The sequence below is a fragment of the Sinocyclocheilus rhinocerous genome, unplaced genomic scaffold (genome assembly GCF_001515625.1).
Source record: "Sinocyclocheilus rhinocerous isolate Xijiao unplaced genomic scaffold, SAMN03320098_v1.1 scaffold1295, whole genome shotgun sequence".
Lineage (NCBI taxonomy): Eukaryota > Metazoa > Chordata > Actinopteri > Cypriniformes > Cyprinidae > Sinocyclocheilus > Sinocyclocheilus rhinocerous.
The window spans coordinates 1,601,126-1,610,100 of record NW_015660499.1 but is presented as its reverse complement, the minus strand read 5'-3'; the positions used below and the strand labels follow the sequence as shown (position 1 = coordinate 1,610,100).

Sequence of the window (8,975 nt, the reverse complement as noted above, 5' to 3'; positions counted from 1 at the left end):
AATAGTGTTCTTAGTGTTCTGTGCAGACAAAGACAGAACAGTTAGTGTGCTTTGCTCAAACCTTTGCCATGCTGGTACACTACGGTAATATTATAATGAGATCCCTTTGCCATGTCACCAAGGGAGCTAAATCAGACGAGCTCATTTTTTCAGACGCTTGCAGAAAAAGGCTTCCCAAAACAAAGTTACTGGGTTAATCTTTTTCACGTTTCCTTGGTTGGTAGATGCACCGGGGACCTGATTATAGCACTTAAAACCTGGAAAAGTCAGATTTTCATGATATGTCACCTTTAACTACACCGTAGTTATATAAGAGGGCAATATCTTTAAACAACATAATTATCAGATGATACGATTCAAACAGAAACAGCACTATTTCTCTGGCACAAAAATAAGGATACTTTTTAGAGAGACGCAATCAAAGTTAATATATTAATGCAAAAAATTAATTAAAAATTTCGCTTAAAAAAAAAGAGTAATTTCTAAACAAATTCATTAACAGGTGAAATGAAGCAACTCTAGGACTAACTGAAATAAAATGATAATAATTATTTAATTATATAAACCTATATATCTATAAAACCTATATTTATATATCTATATATAAACCTATAATTCAAAATAGTAATGAATACTATAATAATAATGAATACTGCAATAGTATATAAACTATACTAAAATAACACTGCAGTACTGGAATAATAGTATCTATTCTACTTTATATCATCTTTTGAGGCTGGCAAGAAAGTCTTGATTTCTAAAAGTTACAGCAGGTTTTCACAGTTACACTGAGCTCTTCAAGGCAGCACAGAACGTGATTTCTGATGATCTGACCTCTTGAAACTCTGTCCTTTCTCTGCTTTTTACAAGCCGCACAAATAATGCAGTGGATGCTTTTGGACGGGGAGTAAAAATAGAAACATATGAGTCAGTTGAGCGTGCATGTAATGTATAAGAGACGACCCGTGCACATGCATGAAAGAGAGAGAGAGAGAGAGGGAGTGATATACGTAATGCAATTCTGACTGAGCTTAATGAGGTTCCAGTGAGAGCGAAGGCAACAGCGTTTCCTGTGAACAGTTACTATTATCAATGCAACACTGTAAGATAACACAGGACTGAGAAATACTTCATCCAAATGAATATTCTGTCAAATTCTACATGCTGTATTTTTTTTCTGTGGAAAACAAAAGGTGAATTCAGCTTTTTCCATATTTACATTTATGCATTTTGGCAGAAGCTTTTATATAATAACAGCACTTCATAGTAGCCACAACTGTCAAGCAAAAGAATTATATATAGTCCTTGCGAATTGTGCTCTACAGTATATTCAAAGTCTTCTGAAGAATGAGAGCTCCATGTGAGAAACAAAGTGATATTTCAGTAATTATTCACTGAAAATCATCCCCTAAGCTGCAGCTCTGAAATCTCATTCTCTTGCACTTCTGTCATGAGAAGCAATGCCGTTAGGTATCAGGAACATCAACATGCTATTTGAATCTGTGAGTGTGAATGCAATTTCACAACTTCACATTATGAGTGAATTATTTTTCATCTGTTCCCATGCAAAGCTTTCACATGACTTCAAAACAACTCATGTGGTTCTATTATCATTAATTGTGATCTAAAATGATTTTACCCTGGATGGAAGAAGCAGCAAATACAAAGAGTCTTTACACAGACATTTTTATGCCACACAGGTTAGTCTGGTTAAAATTTAAATCATCTGTTGTAGTCCATTAGATCTACACTTTCTAAATGACAGAAATTTAGAATTTGACTGAATGTAGTGTACTTGAAATCTTATAAGTGTGTTTAAAAAAAACTGTAGGTGCAGATAATAAATACTACTGAATTAAAATGCATTAAAGAGAGTCCACTTTCATGACTATGTTTCTTAACACCCTTAGATACAATTTTAATAGTGCACTTTGCAATAATGTAAAAAAAAAAAAGATTACATGTTTACTTTAGAGTGTATTTTAAATCATTGTTTACACTTATTTTGGTGTACTGACTAACATACTAAAAAGTACTTGCGTTATTACATCTAGTTGATGTTTATGTACTACATTTCAAAATCATCATATTTGAATTTACAAATATATTTAAAAACATGACATACAAGTATCAAATAGAAATGACAATAAGGTGTAGTTTACCATAAATGCTTGGCAGTACATTCAGCAATTCACTAATAGAAATCATTCTGAAATTACATAAAGATGTAAGTCCTACTTAAATGGGTAAAAAAAGCAGTCTTAAGTTCAACTAATTGCTTTTAATATCAATTTAAACTATAATACATTTTCATTTATTTGCAAATAATATGCAATTAAGTGTCTAAAAACAATTTTATTAAGTTTGCATGCATTATGTCTGTAATAAATGCTATTTTTTTTTTATTATGCTAAAGTGCACTTCTTTTTCTCAAGGGTGGGATAAATAAAGTTAAAAGTATTTAAGAGATGGCCAAACACCATTTGCACCTTGACAGCCATGGTCACTATATGAACTGTCCTTTTAATGGATAAGAGATGTGTGAACGACCTTTAAAAAAATCTTCTTTGTTTTTCCGCAAAAAAACAACAACATACAAGTTTGGAATGAGTAATTAATGACAGAATTTCCATTGCATGCCAAATGATTCCTTTAGATATGTCTAAAAAGGGTTTGTGTCATGCAAACCTCTGGTGCACACTGCAGCTCCAGCATGCAGCACGATGCACACTACAGTCTCTAGGCACCATCGCACGATGACGTGTAGCCCCAGAGCATCCCACATCACGTGACACAAGTAGACCATTTCATCAGGCATCATTAGAGGTTAGTTCACTTTCACTAGTAGGATCCCCAGCCCTGGCCACGCATCTCCTGACGTCGAAAAATCCACGACTGCATTACATAATCTTACTAATAATAATGACATCAGCACATATGACAAACGAACACTAGGGAAACACGTCTGTTGCATGCAATAGGCCTAAGTAAGTTGCACGCGCAAGATAGCCTAATAGTTTTTCAGTGTGGTTAAGCTGCTGTTTGAACTCACGTCGCAGACTGTCGCTAAATGAGCATTAAAACGCGATGCATACAGCTGGAGGTTTCATAGGTTATTCCTCACGTATATGAGCAATGCCTTCATTACCTACAGCATCATGCGCAACTCTGATTCCCTACAACATCAAACCGTTTCCATACCGACAGATCGTTGCACGCATCCGCACTGATCGCTTGCAATTCGATAGTGTCATCTGTCAAATATCGATGCGCGTGTTTTCAATGTCAATGTCAGAAAAGCTGCGTTCATCTGTCACGCGCACTGCACACACAGATCGCGCCATGCTCTTACCGTGTTAATCCATCCGCCAATAGCATAAATATCCATCATACGCAGCGCTTACGCTTTATAATGTGCTGAGAGTCGCATTTTAGCGTGAAAGAGGCTGTAGTATCGGCGAATCGTGTCGTCCTCACGCCTCAGCTGATGAGCGCATCTGTGGCGTTACTATCCGCGCGCGTCTCCTCAGCACCGGCGCCCAATGCGTCTAATATGCGTTCAGAAGGGGCGGGGCGGACGCGGCAAGTACGCGTTCAAAAGAGCGCAGCGAACGCGACTGCTACGCGTTTAAGGGGCGGGGCGAACGCTTCTGGCTATAATGTAAAATGTAAGTACATTAAACCTCTGAAAGTCTGTATATTCCGTGTCAGCCCTTACAAAACTGTACTGTGGGATGTCATGGTAGTACAGTGATGAGACCAAATGCCAATACTATGGTGTTACCACGATTTTTTTCTAGATTTGTATTGCAGTAGTACCATGGTATTCCTTGAAATACCTTAGTGTACCATCTAAATAACACGAGATAGATCAAAGTACCATCAAAGAACTAAGATCAAAGTACTTCCATCCACAGTGGTTTGTAAACTAACTCCTCTTTGCAATCTGGACATTATAATAAGCTATAACTGGGGAAAATAAATAAATACATAAACAAAAATGATAACAAAAATAATACCAATTATTATTATTATTAATTACAGCACCATTCAGCTAAAATGTGACTATTGTTATTATTATTCTTATTATAAATAATATATTTTAATATTATTATATCATTATTATATAATTACATTTAACAGAATACAATTACAATTAATAATAATATATATTATAATAATATTAGGTGAACCATAAATAATTACATTATTATTAGTGTAGAATTATATATAATATATTTGTATTATATAATTATATTATTAATATAATAGTATTATATTAAGGTAACACTTTAGTATAGGGACCATTTCTCACTAGTTGCTTATTAGCATGCCTATTATTAACATATTTGCCCTTTATTAGTACTTAAGTTATAAGGCACATATTCTGCATGACCATATTCTACATCCCTTAACCCAATACCTAAACTTAAAGGCAACATATTCTGTTACACCAAATACACAAAATAATGATCTTTAAAAAAGCATCATGACCCCTTTAATAACTGCCTTACTAACTATTAATAAGCAGCAAATTAGTAGTTTATTGAGGCAAAAGTGTGACCTATATGAACACTACTACTACTACTACTAATAATAATAATAATAATAATTATTATTATTGTTGTTGTTGTTGTTATTTGGCAGACCAACATCTGAATATGCAAATTACTAGATTTGTAAAAGGGGAACACATGATGACTTTGTGACATATATGTTGTAACAACACTAACAAGTTGTCAGATTGGGAACCAGCCAGTAAACAGCCTATTATAGGGTTTCCAGACAAATTCAAGCTTTATACAATTATTAAACACAACACAATTCATAAAACTACATTTTTGCATCAACTTTAGCTGTTTGAAACATATAAAATCACATATGAAAGCCCTTATGACAACTTTAAAAGCACTGTATCCTGATCCTCTACTCTTGTTATTCAGAAAAACACAAGACTGTTTGTTTTGAATGCTGCTTGAATCCATTACAATTAAAGGGATTTGAGCTTCGTCTCAGCAGGCAGTTAAAGTGTTTGATGGGGAGCAGATCGATACTCACAAATTCTACTAAAGGACCTCCATGGGGACAATCAGTCGCTGACCGATGTGGGTTAATAAGATCAACAAAGAACCTGAAGAACACATGTAATCAAACACACAGCTGTGAAAGCAGCTTATAAACACGCCATCCTCCTCGTCCTACAGTAATTATTCAAGACAGCTTGTCATTTCACTACAAACGACCTTACACTGGTGTGAGAAGTACAAGAATTCAAATGAGCCAGCATTTTGTTTCGGAAACACGCCGTAAAAAACGATTAAAAACACAACAGCTCGCATGCATTAGAGGAAAACGCTGTAATTATGATGTATTCATTCAGGCCTCCGTGACTGATGGCTTCAAGACGAATCAGCGCTTTCATTTTATTCATTAGAAATCTTCTTCATGGCTCGTTTCCAAAACCTCGTGAGCTGCTGCTGTATACTGTACTCTGAGATGAGTGAGAGAGAGAGAGAGAGAGAGAGAGAGAGAGAGAGCGATAGATGGAACGTGAGACAGAACAACAGATAGATGAAGAGATGGACAGATACAATGAATGGATGGATGGATAGAATGAAAGAATGGTAGATGGAACAATAGACGGATAGAACTATTGACAGAACAAAAAGAACAATGGATAGAACGATAGACAGAAAGATGGATGGATGGTTGGTTGGATGGAATGAAAGGAGGACAAAACAACGGATAGATAGATTGATAGACAGATCGATAGATGGATGGATGGAATGACAGATGGACAGAATGAAGGAACAACAGAGCAAAAAGGATGATGAATAGACAGACTGATAGACAGATCGATAGACGATAGATAGATGGATGGATAGAATGATAGATGGACAGAATGATAGAACGACAGAAAAAGAACGATGATAGATGGATGATAGAACAACAGATAGATGAAGAGATGGATAGATAGAATGATAGAACGATAGATAGAACGATAGATAGAACGATAGAACGAATGATAGATAGAACGATAGATAGAACGATAGAACGATAGATAGATAGGGTTTACTCTTGACCTTGCTGCTGAAGCCCCTCTAGCATCACTCAGCTCACATGAGGACATTCAATTCTCAGCAGACTGAGTCTGGTTTCCAGCTCTCTGTATTGATTTGACTCCAGGAAGGGAAGAAATGTGCTGAACAGCACACAAACACCTGCTGGCTGATCACTGGACACTGACAGAGGAGCTTCAACAAGAGACTGATCCCTCCACATATGAAACACAGCCACAGTCAGCACAACGCACACAAATACACACACACGCACGCACGCACACACGTCCTGAGCAACTTCAGCACAATGCTTCTCGACTGTGAAATAAGTAACGTGGAACGTATCGATCTATCTGATTTGCAAATAAAACCAATATTATTGCAAAAACAGTTTGTTTTTTAATCTATTTAATAACTTACACATTTGGCACAATAATTTAATGCCACTGAATTATCTTCACTCAAATATAACAGTATTGTATATTAAACAAATAAATATTAATAATATTTATTTTCTTTTATTTTCAATGACATTATAATATTGTGTCAAATGCATAAATTACTGAATAAATCAATATAGATTTTATTTTATATACATATACTGTAATGTTTTCTGATGAAAGCTGTAAAAGAATATATTCAATGTTATTGTGTCAAATGCATAGATTATGCTAACGAGCAAACTAAATATATAGATATATTTTTTTATATACAGTACACTATAATATTTAGTGAAGCTGCAAAATGAATATTATTCAATGACATTTAATTGTCTAATGCGCAAATTATATTAATGAATGAACTAACTAAATAAAAACATTTTATTCTTTTATATACAGTACACTTTAATATTTGCTGAAGAAAGCTGCAAAATTAATATTATTCAATGACATTCAAATTACTGTATTAAATGCATAAATTACACTAACCACACTTACACTAACTAAATAAATTATTTTTATTTTATATACACTGCAATATTTGCTGAGGAAAGCTGCAAAATGGATATTATTTAATGGCATTAACTAATTTTATCAAATGCATAAATTAATTATATGCCGTATAAGTGTCATTAATTTGACCAATTATTGTTACATAATTAATTAAATCAAAATTTCATTTAAATTTGTTGACTGGTCAAATGAATCCCAAAACATGATGTATTAAAATTACCATGCACTGCATAGATCCAGCAATATGCAAAAATATTAACATGAAAAATGCAACCTTGAACCTTAACAAACTGTATAAAAAACACTGGACCAAATAACATTGTATTAATATTAGCTGTTTCACCAAGCGACAGATGAATTTGTGCCAAAATACAATGGATTGGATGCACAGCATTTGGCGTTATATGAACAGAATATTTGGATAGTGTTTTCTCTTTCTTTTTGAAAGTTGAAAATACTTGCATTTATATTGCTATCCTGCATTTAACAGTTATTTCCCTGCTTGTCAGTGACATTTCTGGGTCACGACCCACCAGCTGAGAACTGATTTATTACAAATCTTCAAAATTCCCCAATGCTAACTGAGAATGTCCACTTATGGTTCTCCACATTGCACTCAGTTTAAAGTGTTTCCTCTCTCATTAAGTGACTAGCTTCCCTGACGCCAGACACACATGCTGCTCATGCATTATTTACAGCTCCTGTTCTTTAGATCTGCTGCTGCCCTCTTCAGCGCTCAGGACTGCGCGGTGTGAATGTCTGCCTATTAATGAAGTGCTTTCTCAGCACATGAGCCTGTGAATGATTCTGATGTGCATAAGAAACAGACTCATGTATGAGCTCATACAACAAATCTCATGATACTGATGCAGGATGATACAACATTTTTGTACAATGCAAGATCAGTCTGAAGCTGTCAGTGATGCTGGTTATACTCTGGGTCTAGAATTAGCATTTATTATAGCTTACTGAATTGTTTTCCCCCTAAACTACATCAAATCCATGTATAAGTCTAAATTAAATGTTCTTTTTAAACACATTCACAGAGCCATTTCGATGCACATGATTTGAATTAAATCTAAAAAGCCTGCCGTCTCATATTTGATACGTAAAATAAAATAAAATATTTGTGGCCAACATATATTTTAAATGTAAAGCTCAATTAAATATATTTTTGAAATACAAAATAGTTTCAATCTTCACATACCAAAAATACATACAAAATTTTCACCTGGGGTAAAAGGCGCCTTTGATATTATTTTCATCTAAACCACTAGATGGCACAAAAACGTGGCGTAGCACTTTCCAAAACATCCGCTTTTCAAGATGCATGTGCAAATTTGTCTGATCCTTGACGCAATCGCAGGCAGCAGTGCAAAGTTGATTCTGTGCTTACTTGATCTAATATTTTATGTTTTTTAAAATGTTGTAGATTTAAGTAGCAAATTAGAATCGCTAAAATGAATGCATATATATTGAGACAAAGGTTTTCTTAACAATTTTAAATTTTGTTTAAGATAATTAAAGTAACAGTTTTTAAATAACGAAAGAATATGTCAAAGTATGGTATTTGGGGTAAAAAGTGCCCCTGCTGCTGCATGGTGCTAAAAGGCACAGTAATTAACATGATAATTAATAGATGGCTGATTTTTCCATTTGTTGACATGACATGGTTAGATTCAGATGGTAAATATCATATATTATGTTGGGTGTCCATATTAAGAGATAATCACCATGTTTAGAATGAAACCATCATATTTAAAAACATGATATTAATCATATCATATAATAAAATATAATTTGTTGTTACTACTGTAAACCTATATTCAATTATTATGGGATCTCCTTCAATGTTTTCAGAATATTTACTTATTAAAATGATTTTGTTTCTGTATTTTAAAATCTATTTTATATATATATATACACAAACACACACACACACACATATATATATATATATATA

At 34.1% G+C, this 8,975-nt stretch overlaps 1 protein-coding gene across 2 annotated transcripts in view; it reads right to left on the bottom strand.

Moving 5' to 3' along the window:
• Positions 1-8,975, bottom strand: part of ajm1 (apical junction component 1 homolog) — a 50,356-nt gene that overhangs the window by 17,794 nt on the left and 23,587 nt on the right. Inside the window, exon 1 of one of the 2 annotated variants that reach the window (XM_016534292.1) lies at positions 3,353-3,540. The exons of the other annotated variant lie outside the window; for it this stretch is intronic. The gene's annotated coding sequence lies outside the window, so the exon portion shown is untranslated. Of the gene's footprint in view, positions 1-3,352; positions 3,541-8,975 lie in introns of those variants that run through there. 2 annotated transcript variants of the gene reach the window in all.